This window comes from Brienomyrus brachyistius, chromosome 23, assembly GCF_023856365.1.
Source record: "Brienomyrus brachyistius isolate T26 chromosome 23, BBRACH_0.4, whole genome shotgun sequence".
Taxonomy (NCBI): Eukaryota; Metazoa; Chordata; class Actinopteri; order Osteoglossiformes; family Mormyridae; genus Brienomyrus; species Brienomyrus brachyistius.
In genome coordinates, this window is record NC_064555.1 from 12465673 (window position 1) to 12478967 (window position 13295).

At 44.8% G+C, this 13295-nt stretch overlaps 1 long non-coding RNA gene across 1 annotated transcript; it reads left to right on the top strand.

Moving 5' to 3' along the window:
• Window positions 1-5737: 5737 nt before the first annotated feature.
• Window positions 5738-10350, top strand: LOC125719209 (uncharacterized). The gene is made up of 3 exons (XR_007385037.1): window positions 5738-5850; window positions 8723-8837; window positions 9314-10350. It is a non-coding gene; the product is annotated as an uncharacterized LOC125719209 (long non-coding RNA).
• Window positions 10351-13295: the final 2945 nt, after the last annotated feature.

Sequence of the window (13295 nt, forward strand, 5' to 3'; positions counted from 1 at the left end):
TCATGAAACCGATGAGGGATGGAATGAGTGAGTGAGCAAGGAAGGTAGCGAGGGCAAAAAAAGCGATAACAGGACATCTGGACTTGCATCCTTGATGACTTATTGTGCACCACCTGTATGCATGAAGTCATGACTGAAGTTTTTATGCTATGTCATGCGTGGGTGTCACCAAAGGTGAATTTCTCTTCTGCAAAGGGTACTCAAAACTGGACTTCCACACTCTCCTGGCGAACGGGTGATCTGAGTGAAAATCAGCCCTCGATGACTTGTTCCCTAAGGTATTGGCACAACATCTGGAATTCTGAAAAGCTGCTGGGGTGAGGGAAAGGTGGCGAGGGAAGGTGGGGTTTGGGGTGGAGCCCATGAGTGTGTTACTAAGTAAGCATGCTTCCATTCTGTCGTGGGTTGGCTAGAGGCCATCCTCAGTTTTGGAGTTTTGGAAGCCCCTTTGGTATTTATATATGTTGTATGTATATTTCTGCATTAGTTCTTTTTTGTGCTCTTGTTCTTAGTCATCCCTATATGTACCCAGTTTTGTAGTTATGTCCTGTTTCACCTTTATTCCCAGTATCTCCTGTGTAGATCTAATCCTTAGTGTTTGACTGATTATCACTACCTACACCTGATCCTCATCTAGCCTTTGTTACTTGTGTATATTTGTGCCTGCCCTTGCCCTTTTCCATTGTTGGTCATTGTAGGCTCTGTAAGTCTGTTTCTACTTATGTGTGTGTGTATTTGTTCACTCAGTGTATCCTCTACCTCAGTTCTAGTCCTTGTTGGTCCTTGTAATAGATGCTGATGTGTAACACTGTTGACTCTCGAAGCCACAGGGTGGGAAGTTCTTATACCTACACCTTGAGTTTGTTCTCGACATGTTTCCTGTTGCATTTAGGTTAACTGGCTTAACTGCCTGTAGTTTATGACTGTACTTGTGCCCTGCCATGAATTTGCATCTCAACCAGAATGTATCCTTGCTTTGTGCCCTGTACTGTCCGGCATATGCTCAAGGTCCCCTTGCAACCCTACTTGGGATAATAAGTTCATCATCTTTTAAATGAAAAGATCATTTCTAGTATCCGCTAAAGCCAGTTAAACCCCTCCACAGATATTCACTTCTGCCCTCAACAGCCCCCCACTTATTTTCATGCTACATGCTTGAGTGAGTGACACCAGGGTGCTGTTCACTCGATTCCACCTGAAGCCCTGAAGGTGTCCAGCTGATCTTAGATTTATTGAGGAGAGGGAGTGAAGTCAGAATCTGAACCAATCCCATGTGATGTGAGCCGTTCACATCCTCTGGAACTCCTCGGTGACGCGGGGGGGCAGGAGCATTTGGGGGGTGTGCCCTCCCCCCAAGCACCACCCCCCAACGATTTTTTAATGGCTGTGCCCCCCACCCTATTAAATTTCTTCTGGCACTACTCCCCGCCACAGGCAGCTAAGGTGGATGGTAACTGAGTACCTTCTGTGGGATGTGCCCCACTTTGACAGATACATTGTATAATTACAGGTAGTTATTGTGACTCAGCAACAGACTCCACTATGGGAGATGTATACCATATGGAAGGTAACACAGCTACATTGTGGCTGTAGCATAACACTGAGGTGGGGAGTATCTCGTAGTTGAGAACGTCTTCTCAAGTGTTGAACCTGAAGTACCAGTATAGAGCTGGTTCGTCCCAGTATGTCCTCTTTTCTGTTTCTGCATGCAGACTCATGCAATCATGTTTTAAAACTTGCTTCTAAGTAATTATCAGGCATCATCAACCACCAGTTACACCAGTTATATGTTTTAATTTTCCTGGTGATCCAGTAGGTGAAAAGGTAAAACAGGATAACAAATCCATAACAGGGTACCAGTAATTTTTTTTTTGTATCTTTAAGCTGTACTGAATATAGAATGCAGAGATGCTCAGATCAGTTCCTTCACTAAAAAGGTGTGGTTAAATAATGTTTTTGTATTAAAGAAGGCTTTCTTCATAAACATTATCCAGAAAAACAGGGCTGCCTTTACTTGGGAGCCCCCTCCTCACCACCACCAAGAAAACTGATAGTCATTTCAGTTCCTCAGCAAGGCAGGTCCTTTGAGCAACCTGCCCGCAGCTGTAGCCGCCCCCTTCCGGAAAATAATCTGAAATGCACTTTTGATTCTTACGGGTTAATAGTAATAGAGGAAATTGCTTTTGTGGATATTTATGGAAATGGTTAAATATGCCTTCATTTAATTGTGGCTATTAAAATCTACTAGTCCGCCCAGAAACTTTATCGCTCAAGATTTTATTTTAGAGCGTTGTTATAAGCTATTTTACGTATAGCAGCGACATCTAGTGGTAAATAGAGAAGATGTTTTCGCCTTTAAGAAACGTTATCCTTAACGTAGACGACATCTAGATATTCGTTGATTTGTTAAATTAATTAAACTATTATCGGTGATGGCGTAAAATTAAGAGTAAACTTTGCAATAATGTTAATTATGTACTTTCTGCTAGTGACTGTTAAAAAATAAAACCACAATTTTACCAGGTTTCTGTGATTATTTATGAATACAATTGGTTTGGCAGGATCTGTTACTGGCGTTATGTTCCATATACTGATTGTTTCATTTATACTTAATGTAATGGAAGATGACACTGTAAGATGCTAATACTATTATTGGATTTTATTATCCATCCAACCATCTATCCATCCGTTTTCCTCCACTCGTCCGGGTCCAGGTTATGAGGGCAGCAGAGATGCCTAGACCTCCCACTCTCTAGCTACCTCCTCTAGATCCACCAGCAGGATGCCAAGGCATTCCCAGACCAGTAGAGAGATATAATCTCTCCAGCATGTTCTGGGTCTCTCTTGGGGTCTCCTCCTGGTTGGTCATGGCTGAAGTGCCTCTGCAAGGTGGCATCCTAGCCAGATAGCTAAAGAATCTCACTGGCTCCTTTCGATGTGGAGGAGCAGCAGCTCTACTCTGAGCCCCTCGCATGTGTCTGATATCTAAGGTCGAGCCCAGACACCTTGCGAAGAAAAATCATTTCCGCTGCTTGCATTCACAGTCTCATTGTTTCAGTCACAACCTAAATCTTGTAACCATAGGTGAGGCCAGGAATGTATATCAACAAGTACACTTTGCCTTCTGATTTTTCCCTCTTTTCATTACGACAGAATGACACATACTGCTGAAACGTCCCAGAGAGACACAGACGTTTGCCTTTTCTATGTCCACAAAACAGATGTAGACTGGCTGGGCAAACTCCCATGAACCCCCTAGTATCCTTGTGAGGGTAAAGAGCTGATCCAGCATTTCACAACCAGGATAGAATCCGCATTGTCCCTCTTGGATTTGAGGTTCAACTAACAGACGGACCCTCCTCTTCAGTACCCCAGCATAGACCTTCCCAGGGAGGCTGAGGAGCGTGATCCTCCTGAAGGAGGAACATATCCTCCGGTCCCCTTTCTTAAAGATTGGGACCACTGCCTCAGTCTGTCAGTCTGAAGGTACCATCCCTAAAGTTCAACACATAATGTTGATGAGGCATATCAGCCAAGGCAGCCCAGCAACATCCAGAGCCTTCAGGAACTCAAAATGAATCTCTTCCACCCCTGGAGCCCTACTACCATGAAGTTAGTCCTAGTGATAGGCAAGTCGTCTGACTGTACTTCCTCCCAGGACAGTGAATCACAAAGTGTGCATTCACTGTCCAACTATCTCCACTTGGGGTTGACATTACGGCATCCCTGTTGTAAACAGAATGGGCAAAGCCCTGCATCCCCCAACTGAGTTGCCCGACAGTTTGCCCGAATCTTTCTCAGGCCGTCCAAAAGTTATTTTTCATGATCTCCAAACTCCGCCCACACTCCGCAGCTGCCAGTGTTGCAGTCCACATGGCCTGGCAGTACCTATCATCTGCCTGTGGAGTTACAGAAGCTACCTAGTGTGGAAGGCCTACTTCTTACGGCTCCCTTTACTGCTGCTATTCACCACCTGGTTTGGGCATTGCCACCGCGACAGGGGCTGATAACCTTATACAGTAACTACAGATGTGCACAGTGTCCTCAGCAATGGAGGCTCGGAGCGTAGCTCACTCATGCTCAATGTCTTCAAATGTCCTCAGAAAGTTAGTGGAGTACTGCTGGACATGTGATCTAGAGATCTGCCACCCAGGTGCCTCTGACAGATGTTCCCAGCATATCCTCACCTGGGTCTAGCAGGTCTGTCTGGCCTCCTGTCTGATCTAACTCACACCAGGTGGTGATCACTTGACAGCTCAGCTCCTTTCTTTACCCAAGTCTTCAAGACATACGGTAACAGATCTGATGACGCTACTACAAAATTGATCATTGATCTACAGCCTAGGGTGTCCTGGTGCTTATGAGCATCCTTGTGCTCGAACATGGTGCTTGTTATGGACAAACCGATTAGCATAAACGTCCAATTGTAAATCATTGCTCAAGGTTCAGATCAGACGGGTCAGTGCTGATAATCACACGCCTCTAGGTTTCACTGTTGTTACCCACGAGTGTTAAAATCCCCAAGTAGATCACGTTGTTGTGACTGTGATTCTTTGTACTTAACTGTTTGGTTTAAGCAAAATATTCGTCTGGATTTTAACTTTCTGGACCAGAACTTTCCACCTCTGCTAGTCGTCATCTCTCTACCTGCCGCATCAACTCAGGCTTCTTTTCTACCAGAGAGGTTCCATGTTACTAAAGCCAGTTTCAATAATCAAAATTTGGTCTTCCAAGGACATCCGATCAACAAAACAGCCAGCCCAAAGGTGGTGGTCCTGCAGGGGGACGCACCCATCTAACCCTAACCAGGCCTCATGGATAGAGAACCAATGACCAGGCTCTCGCCTGCACGTCCCCCCAGGCCTGGCTCCATAATCTCCATGACATTATGTGATCCTTAAACTCCTCCATCATGGTGGGGTCTTCTGAATCATACTTTGTCTGGTCTCTCACCTAGGATAATTTGCCTTGGGAAACCCCACCAGGGGAAACTCCCACAACATAGCTCCTAGGATCATGGTATTTTTTAAATGACGAGAAGCGGCAAGGCGCGTGTGTTTATACTTGCACGTTGCTGCACCCACCACACGACAAACCACCTCAGGGGACTAGAAAAGTGCCAGACAAGGTACAGAAACTGTCTGTGGCCTGATGAGCCATGGCACATATGCAAACCTGACTAAGTATACTGGAGGTGAGGTAGCACCACAAATCACAGAGGGGTCACAGTGGCTTTTGGTTGATATTTCACTTGTTTCCCACATCAGATCCAGTCGGGTTTCCCCTATAGTGCCACTAGATGGCAGATGAGATCGCTTATTCTCTACGCTGCGGTCGAGGCTAATGGTGCTTTCGGCAGGTTCCAATTGCAGTTTTTTTGGGGGTGGATGTAGTCTTATTAGCGGGGAAGGGAGCAAAACTATGAGGAAAACGTCAAAACTGACTAATTAGAATTGTTGTATCCTATTAAAATTATTGCAGATCTAGTGGCAACCAATATCCAAACCAAAGGCGTAACTTTGGCTGGAACATTGGGGGGGTTGAGGTCTCCACCCATTACGGGGGACACATGATTATTGGGGGGGTGGTATTAGCTGGTTTTGATTTATTAGGGGGGCTACAACCCCCCACCCCCCTCGTAATTTACGCCCATGGTCCAAACTTAACGATCAGACGCTTCTGTGCAGAGTCATGATCTTGCAGTCACGTAAGACTGGAGTGTGTGGAAAATGCCAGAAGGTGGCGCTCTTTGCTCAGCGAACACGTTCGCGAAAAGGGGAATTTGCCGTGTGCTGTGATTCATAAAGTCAAACTAAAAACTGCCGCCCGTTTTCACATGAGTCATCTCCAGTGAGTGCCGGAATATCCGCGTATTTTTTTAAATGTATATATATAACACACAGGGTCATTTGCATTATACGATTTAATGTGTAAAATATTTATGTGTGTAGGGGGTTAATATTCCATGGCTGAGCTGTTCACCTTTATAAACCCACAGAAATCTGCTGCAGTGGTATGTAACCTCTGCTACTGAAACTAAGATCAACATGCATTTAAAGCCAATGAGCTGGAAGAACTCAACTGGATACTACCAAGGAATATTTGTTGTCATCCTTATGATGAAAACCGAAAGTAAACCTGAAGTATTCCTTTGTTATGGCTAAATTTGGTCTGGGGTGGTACAGCAGGATAATCCGGTTGAGAATGTTACGTACTTTCTGTGGCCAATAGACGTATTTTACATTCTGGTTTTTAGCACTAAATCTGCATTATAGGAATTCTTCAGTGTTGATGTATAACAATCAAAAGACTTTTGATCCCAGGTTAGCTTTTATCAGTGTGCCAAGGGTTGCGGGAAACATCAGGATATTAACCTCATCAAGGTGGTCAAAGAGCAAAACTCCTCCTTCCTCTTTCCAGTACATAACTGGGAGGCCCTTGAAAAGCACAGCTTGTCCTATATAATTTATGTCATTCCATGGACCCTCAGACAATATACATGTTGCTTGTGGTTTCCTGGTAGCTTCTGTCCTTTGATGGGGTGGTGCACGCTCCATGCAGATTCCTCAGACACAAAGTGGATGGAGGCAGTTGTGTTAAGCATTTGATGTTCCTGCAGTATTTTGTATGAGTTTTTTGAGACAAACCCTGCATGTAACACATGAGACTCTCACTCTTTCCAGTGGGGTGCAGTTCCAGCACTGATACCATAACAGGTGTTACAGAAATAAATTAATAATTTGCTTTTTACATTATCTCCACTGTCTTGTGAGAGCCTTGCAAAACAAAAAAATACATGTCTGCACTGAATATGCGTAGCCGTTTGGCATTATTGATTGTGGCGAGGTCCAGAAGGCTTTGGAGCCGTGTGGTATTATCACTGGGTGAAGAATACAGGGGCTGTACTACAGCTGTGTTTGGGAACAACACGGAAGTATCTCTACAAGAGATCCTTATAAAATAATATGGGTTATTCTATAATCCATCCAGCCCTCAATTTCTGATAAAAACCTAGATATAAAGCTTATTCCAGGAAGTAGAATTTATATGGCAGCTGGGAAAAGCTAGCAGACCATCCCAGGGTGCTCATGGACACTGTAAGGGTAGAACAAAGTCACTAATTCACCTGGAACCCTGGTCTCATGCAAGAGGGAAGGAAGCCAACAGGAACCAGGGGAGGATGCAAACACATCACATGCAACGTAGCTCATTGTGCTTGGGGCGGTCAAGGGCTAGATTTGAACTCACAGCCCTTCAGGATACAACACTACCTGCTAAGCTACCTGTTTTGTTATTTCAGTCTATTTCAGTGGTTGTCAAACTTTTTACACCACGTACCACCTCAGAAATATTAGACTCTCCAAGTACCAGTGACGACGTTGTGGACCTTGCCGCATGCCTCATTTATCATGCCTCATTTATCATACCTTTACCCCATAACATTGATGTGATTGTGCTTGTTTGTGTGTTGTAATATTATACTATAAAACAAATATTCATATAAAATATATGCCCCCATCAATGTTGTAATGTAACCCCTATACTAAACAAGGGTTACACATGCATTACTTATGATGTAACCCTTTAGTTTGACTGCCGATAATTTCACCCACGGGATTTGCTCATAGGGAGAAACGCAGAGGTGATAGAAATCCCAAACGCGGCCAAACGATCGTAGTGAAAGGGCGCCATGCCCCTGGTAGGTAACAGGAGCTCAGTCATCACTCTTTCCAGGTCATGGAATCCGGGTTCGAGGCCTGGGTTTGATCCTGAGGAGTTTGACGCTGTGGCTTATGTGTCGCGTCACAACTGGCTTGGGTGCGACAGCGAAAGAGAAAGTGAGGAGGGAGGGGGGCGGATGGTGGGGCTTTCCAGCGTGATGCAGACGCCTTGCCAGTTATGAAACACTGCATAATTACCAGCACACCCATGCAATCGACACAAACACACAAATAAAACAAAGAGCAATCACCATGCATTCACTGACTCCCTTTTGTCAATCTTTTCAAACAAACACATAAAAACAGCAATCAATTCCAATATAGACATATGGATCTGCAAAATACAGTATATGCATTTGCACACCTGTGTCGCTGTTGGGGATTGTGTGCATTGTGTGAGTCTTGTGTTTGGTGTTTGTTTTGCATGGGGCTCAGAGAGAAGACAGGTGACATATTTTCATACTTCAGTACAGTAAATATGTATCATATTTCATCATTGCTAATAATTGGAGATTTCTTCAAATACCGTTTTAAAAAATGTTTGTCTGCCGATGTCTAGCTATTGGCAAAGTCACATACAGTTGGTCGTATATACAGTTACATACAGTTGGCAATATAATCTAACATTTGCATTGTGAGAACATTTGACTGTGTATACAAGGACTTCAGCAGCATCCTGCAGCTTGGGCTGTTGGACTTGTCTGTTGTCAATGGTGATTTACTTAGCAGTGTTGAAACAGGGAAAACCATGAGTGAAATTAAAACTTGCTACGTGTGACCCCATTGGTTAGTGTGTGTGGCGCCCCCTTTTGGTAATGAGAAAAAATTAAAGTGTCCATCTGTCCACTGTCCAGCTGTCTTTCCAGTACATGGTGAACGGGAGCTGCGGCCTTTTCCAAGCAGCACAGAGCCCAAGGCAGATAAACACCATGGATGAAATATCACACACTGTGGGTAATTCAGGGGTGCAGCTTCACCTAATTCCATTTTTTTGACTACAGGTGGAAACCAGAAGACCTGGAGGAGACTCACACAAAGACCATGGGCAGAACTGGAACCCCAAGTTCTGGAGATGAGGCACGGGGGCAGCAACCCAGTGAGCCACCACACTTCACTGTCAGTGTCATACACCCTACATGTAACAAGTTACACTTCTGCTACGTACAGCTTTGTTGTGGCATTGTTAAAAGCATCCCGGTAAACCAGCTCACAAAACCATGTGACCCAAACCATGTGACCACAAACCATGTGACCACAAAACACAGTTTCTCAGAATAAAAGCTGTCTAGTATGGTATTTCTGATGTTAAGTAATAGTTATGTTATGCATTACACTGGATGTCCATGCATATTTGCATGTGTCATAGTTAGTTTAGTTCTGTTTATGACATCACTGTTTTTTATACACACAATTTCAGACTGTGATAGCTGTTTTTTAATTGACCACTAGATGGAAGTACAAACCCAGACATAATGGGTTGCATGTATTTGAAACTGAGCAGGGACAGTAGGTGTTTTTTGATTGGTCAGCAATGACACATTCATCACTAGGCAGCAGGGAATGAGTAAGGTTTCTCATTCTCTTTTTCACAGTGCGGCTTCTCCGAAATCACGTGACTTACACGGGAACATACATCCACAGGACAGATGGGAGGCGCTCCTGAGCTACCGAACTGCAAGTGGGGCTGGCTCTCACACAACAAGCTAAGAATATCCCAGGCCAGGCGACAAACGTCAGGAGAGAAAGAGAAAGTCTTTCAGATTCCCACTTACGAAAACATTCTGGAAAAAAATGACATCCACATGTTTTAATTGTTAGGATTGATCACATAGTAACAGGCTCAGTAATTTGTCCTGCATTTCAGTTGCTTCTGCGATTTATAATTGCTGAAATAAGTCCTGTTTTGAATTTGTTATTTCAGGTCGTCCCAGATTCAGTATAAACATGTTATATTATTTATCATTGGGGCAAAAACCAAGCTGAATCTTGTCAACAAAAGGGACATTATAAGGAAGAAGCACTGGGTAACAAACACACTGGCAGAATCAGTGGTTCCTTGTAGCAGTTCTCTGCCAGCAGAGTCGGCCCCTATGAGTAACAGGTGACGGCTATCGCTGATGGAATGGTAGCTATGAAAACACATTTTAATCTGCGGCACTTTTTTGAAGGCCCATGTTTGGTGGCATGTTTTCTGACTGCCACAGGCATCGGAAACGTGATCAAAATACGACAGGAAATTAACCCCATGGTCTTTAAATGCGATTTTGTTTTTTGCAATATCCGGAGATTTTGGTGAAATGTTACCTCAGATACACAGTGGGGGAGGGGGGGAGTTGTCTTGTTTATTCGATTGCAGTTGCCAAGCTACTGGATGTGTAACAGGGTCACTTGATGTACGATACACCCCTCCAAGCCTGAAGCAGCCCCCACATACAACTGATCTATATCAGTATATATCTACGGTCAGGACTGGAGGTCAAACTGAGAAAGGAGTTTTTTAATACAAAAATAAAAAAAAACATTTTTTTTTTTTAGGTGACGCAAACAATACTGAATGTTGCGATTTGATATCTACGAAAAATACCTTGCATGCCTTGCATGTGGCACTTCCTGTCTGGCAGGCTGACTTGTCATGCCGATACTGCAGGTAAAAGAAGCTCCAGACTCTGAACCTGTCCTCCCAAATAACTGCATAGCAGGTTTTATTATGGATTGACCTTAAAGACACATCAGGACAAGTCAAGTTCCACGGGCTCTCCTTGTGAAGAAATGTAATGGTCAAAGTTATTAAACACCCCCCCAGCAAGCTTTAACCCTGCCCCCCCCACCCCTCAGTGAGCTGCAGAGAGCACTGGCCAAAGGCGGGGGCTCACCCAGGACAGGATGCTAGTCCATATACACTGTGTAGCACAGTGTCATCGATTCACATGGCTGCATGCCTTTGAACTGGGGGGGGGGGGGGGGTAGGTCCCTCACAACCAGGGCTGCACTTCGGGGTCCCTTAGGCCCCCACGTAAATTTTGCCAAGCTTGGAGGAGGGGGGGATCTCCCATGGTAAGTTTTGCCCAGAAATACAATTTGGCTATCTGGGGAATCCCTACGATACACTTTGCTGGCCCACATCCCCATGGGGAAAATGTCTGGTATGCCTGATGGTCACAACATGGGCAAAACATGCACGACATACGAACTCCACACAGGTGGGAATCAAGCCACCAATCCTGGAGGTGTGAGGCATCAGTGCCACACACATGAAATAACTTTAAATATATAATTCAGAACTATCATCATTTTATAATGTGATATGTGCATGTATGTATTTTGAGTCCTTCCCGTTATTGCAGAGAGACATGACTCTAGAAGCACAAATTAATGTAGAGAAAGTCGCCGCGTTAGGAAGATGAGCGCGTGCACAGTTGGATTTTAATTTCAGAGACAGACTCGGAGGGCAGAGCTTCTGTATGGAGGGGGGAGAGTGAAAGGGAAAGTAAGGGAGACTGGCACCCGGGGCTTTCCAGCGTGATGCTGAGTCCCTGCCAGCTAAACTGTAAGCGTTACACAACCCCCACCTCACCCGTGCCACACGCAGGCACTTTTTTGGGCATCGAATTCCCATTTTAAATCAAATGTCAGTCCCTGTAGGACTTCCACCAGATCACATAACAAATAAACTCATACGTCACAGAACATTGGGTGGAAGGAACAGTGACTTTATATGAGGACAGGAGTGGGAAGGGGATTAACAAAAGCGAGTTGGGGGGGGGAGGGGGGCAGAGACGAGAAACAACAGACGGCCATTTTGGTGTCAGGGCGGGGAAAGCTAAGTGCAGGTCCAGAACAAAATGGACGCTGGGTCACGGAAGGACAACAGCTGGGTGTGAGGACTGGCACACGACAAATGAACGCTTAACTCGTTGGGTAGGTGGGTGACCTATATGACCATGTTTGCCAGTTTATTATTCTTGATATAATAAATACATATCACACACACACACATATATATATATATATAAATAAATCATCTTCATCATCAAAGTCTCAGGTGTAAGCATTGACTCACAGTCCGACATTTTGTGAAGGCTGTGGAAGCGCCATTTTGGTGTTGAAATGGCGGCTGTGCCTCGCCTCACTCCCCCCCCACCACCCAATGCCGTCGATCTCCTGTAGGGGGTGATCAAGCCCAGGGCTGCTGTATCGCCGCGAGATATGGTGCGGCCAAACATGCCGCCAGACTGACAGGCAGAGCGGCTATGACTGCATGGGGTTTTCCGGTGAGGCTGGTTTGGTAGTCGGTAAATACCAAACTCTTTATTTCATAACAAGTGCAGGCAGGCTCCCAGCCCCGCCCACACACACACACACACACACAAAATCAACAACAATGTGGACCAGAGCAGGCTTTCGATTTCTAAAATAAAAACACACAAAACAATGTTGATGTCAGATTGCAGAAACACCATTGTCTTTTTCATACCTGTATCCACATAACTGAGCTAACAAAGCTAACCCGTGTTTCCTGGACGCCTAACTACAGCCAACACTGACACAAAAAATAGCTCCTCAGACTCATTACATTCTAATGGTGTGCGGCTCTGTATGCTAGGAATACTGTGTGATGGAGGGAAATATCCGTGTACTCAGCTTTTGATCTTGTCACAACCTGGCAAGAACGTGAGGGTAACAGGATTTCACTGGATCTGACGCTAAGTGAGCTTTTAATGTGTTAGCAGCCTGGGTGAGAGAAGCTCCTCGTGTGATTGGGGATGAACCCCACTGCTTCATGTTCTCTGGATGTATAACACCAATTATATAACAATGGTTATAAGAATGGCGAGTTATTGTGGTTTGAGATCCTTTCACACAATAACCTTTTTATCTTATTACTATATTACTTAACAGGTGGTGTGGTGGCTAGGGATCTGTACCAGCAAGTAGAAGGTTGCTGGTTCGAATCCTGTGAATGCCTGGAGTGATTCTGCTCTGTTGGGCCCTTCAGCAAGGCCCTTAACCTGCAATTGCTTTGTCCTGGGCATGATGTTAGTCTACATCCAGCCCTATAAAGAAGTCCTCTAACTTACAGGGAATAACTTGGGGGTTGGTGGCAGGATTGGCACTCCAGCCACTGAGAAAAAACTCACACTGGTCCATTTGGAATTGTTTGGTGCTGAGGTATCACCTGCCACATGGCTGCACTCAGGTTCTCATCCTTGAGGTGGTTTGTCGTGTGGGGGGTATGGCACCGCACTGTAATCAGTGCATGCTCCTTACCTCTCTTATTACTATGTTATCATATCCTATGGCCTGGGCCAGTGGTTGTCAAGCAAGCTTCGGATCAGAGAGCAGGGTCTGCCAGCACTCAGCAACCCTGGAGCAGTGTGGGTTAAGGGACTAACAATGATAAAGTTATTGGCTGTGGGATTTGAACCAGTAACCATCCAGATACCCAGTCCACAGACCAAGACACAGTCCTGTGTTAGTTTTCCTTCTCACATAGTAGCCGTCATTAATACCACTGCTGACTGCAGCATTTATGCTTAAAAAATGTGTATAAAAGGTTAGTTATATGACAATATC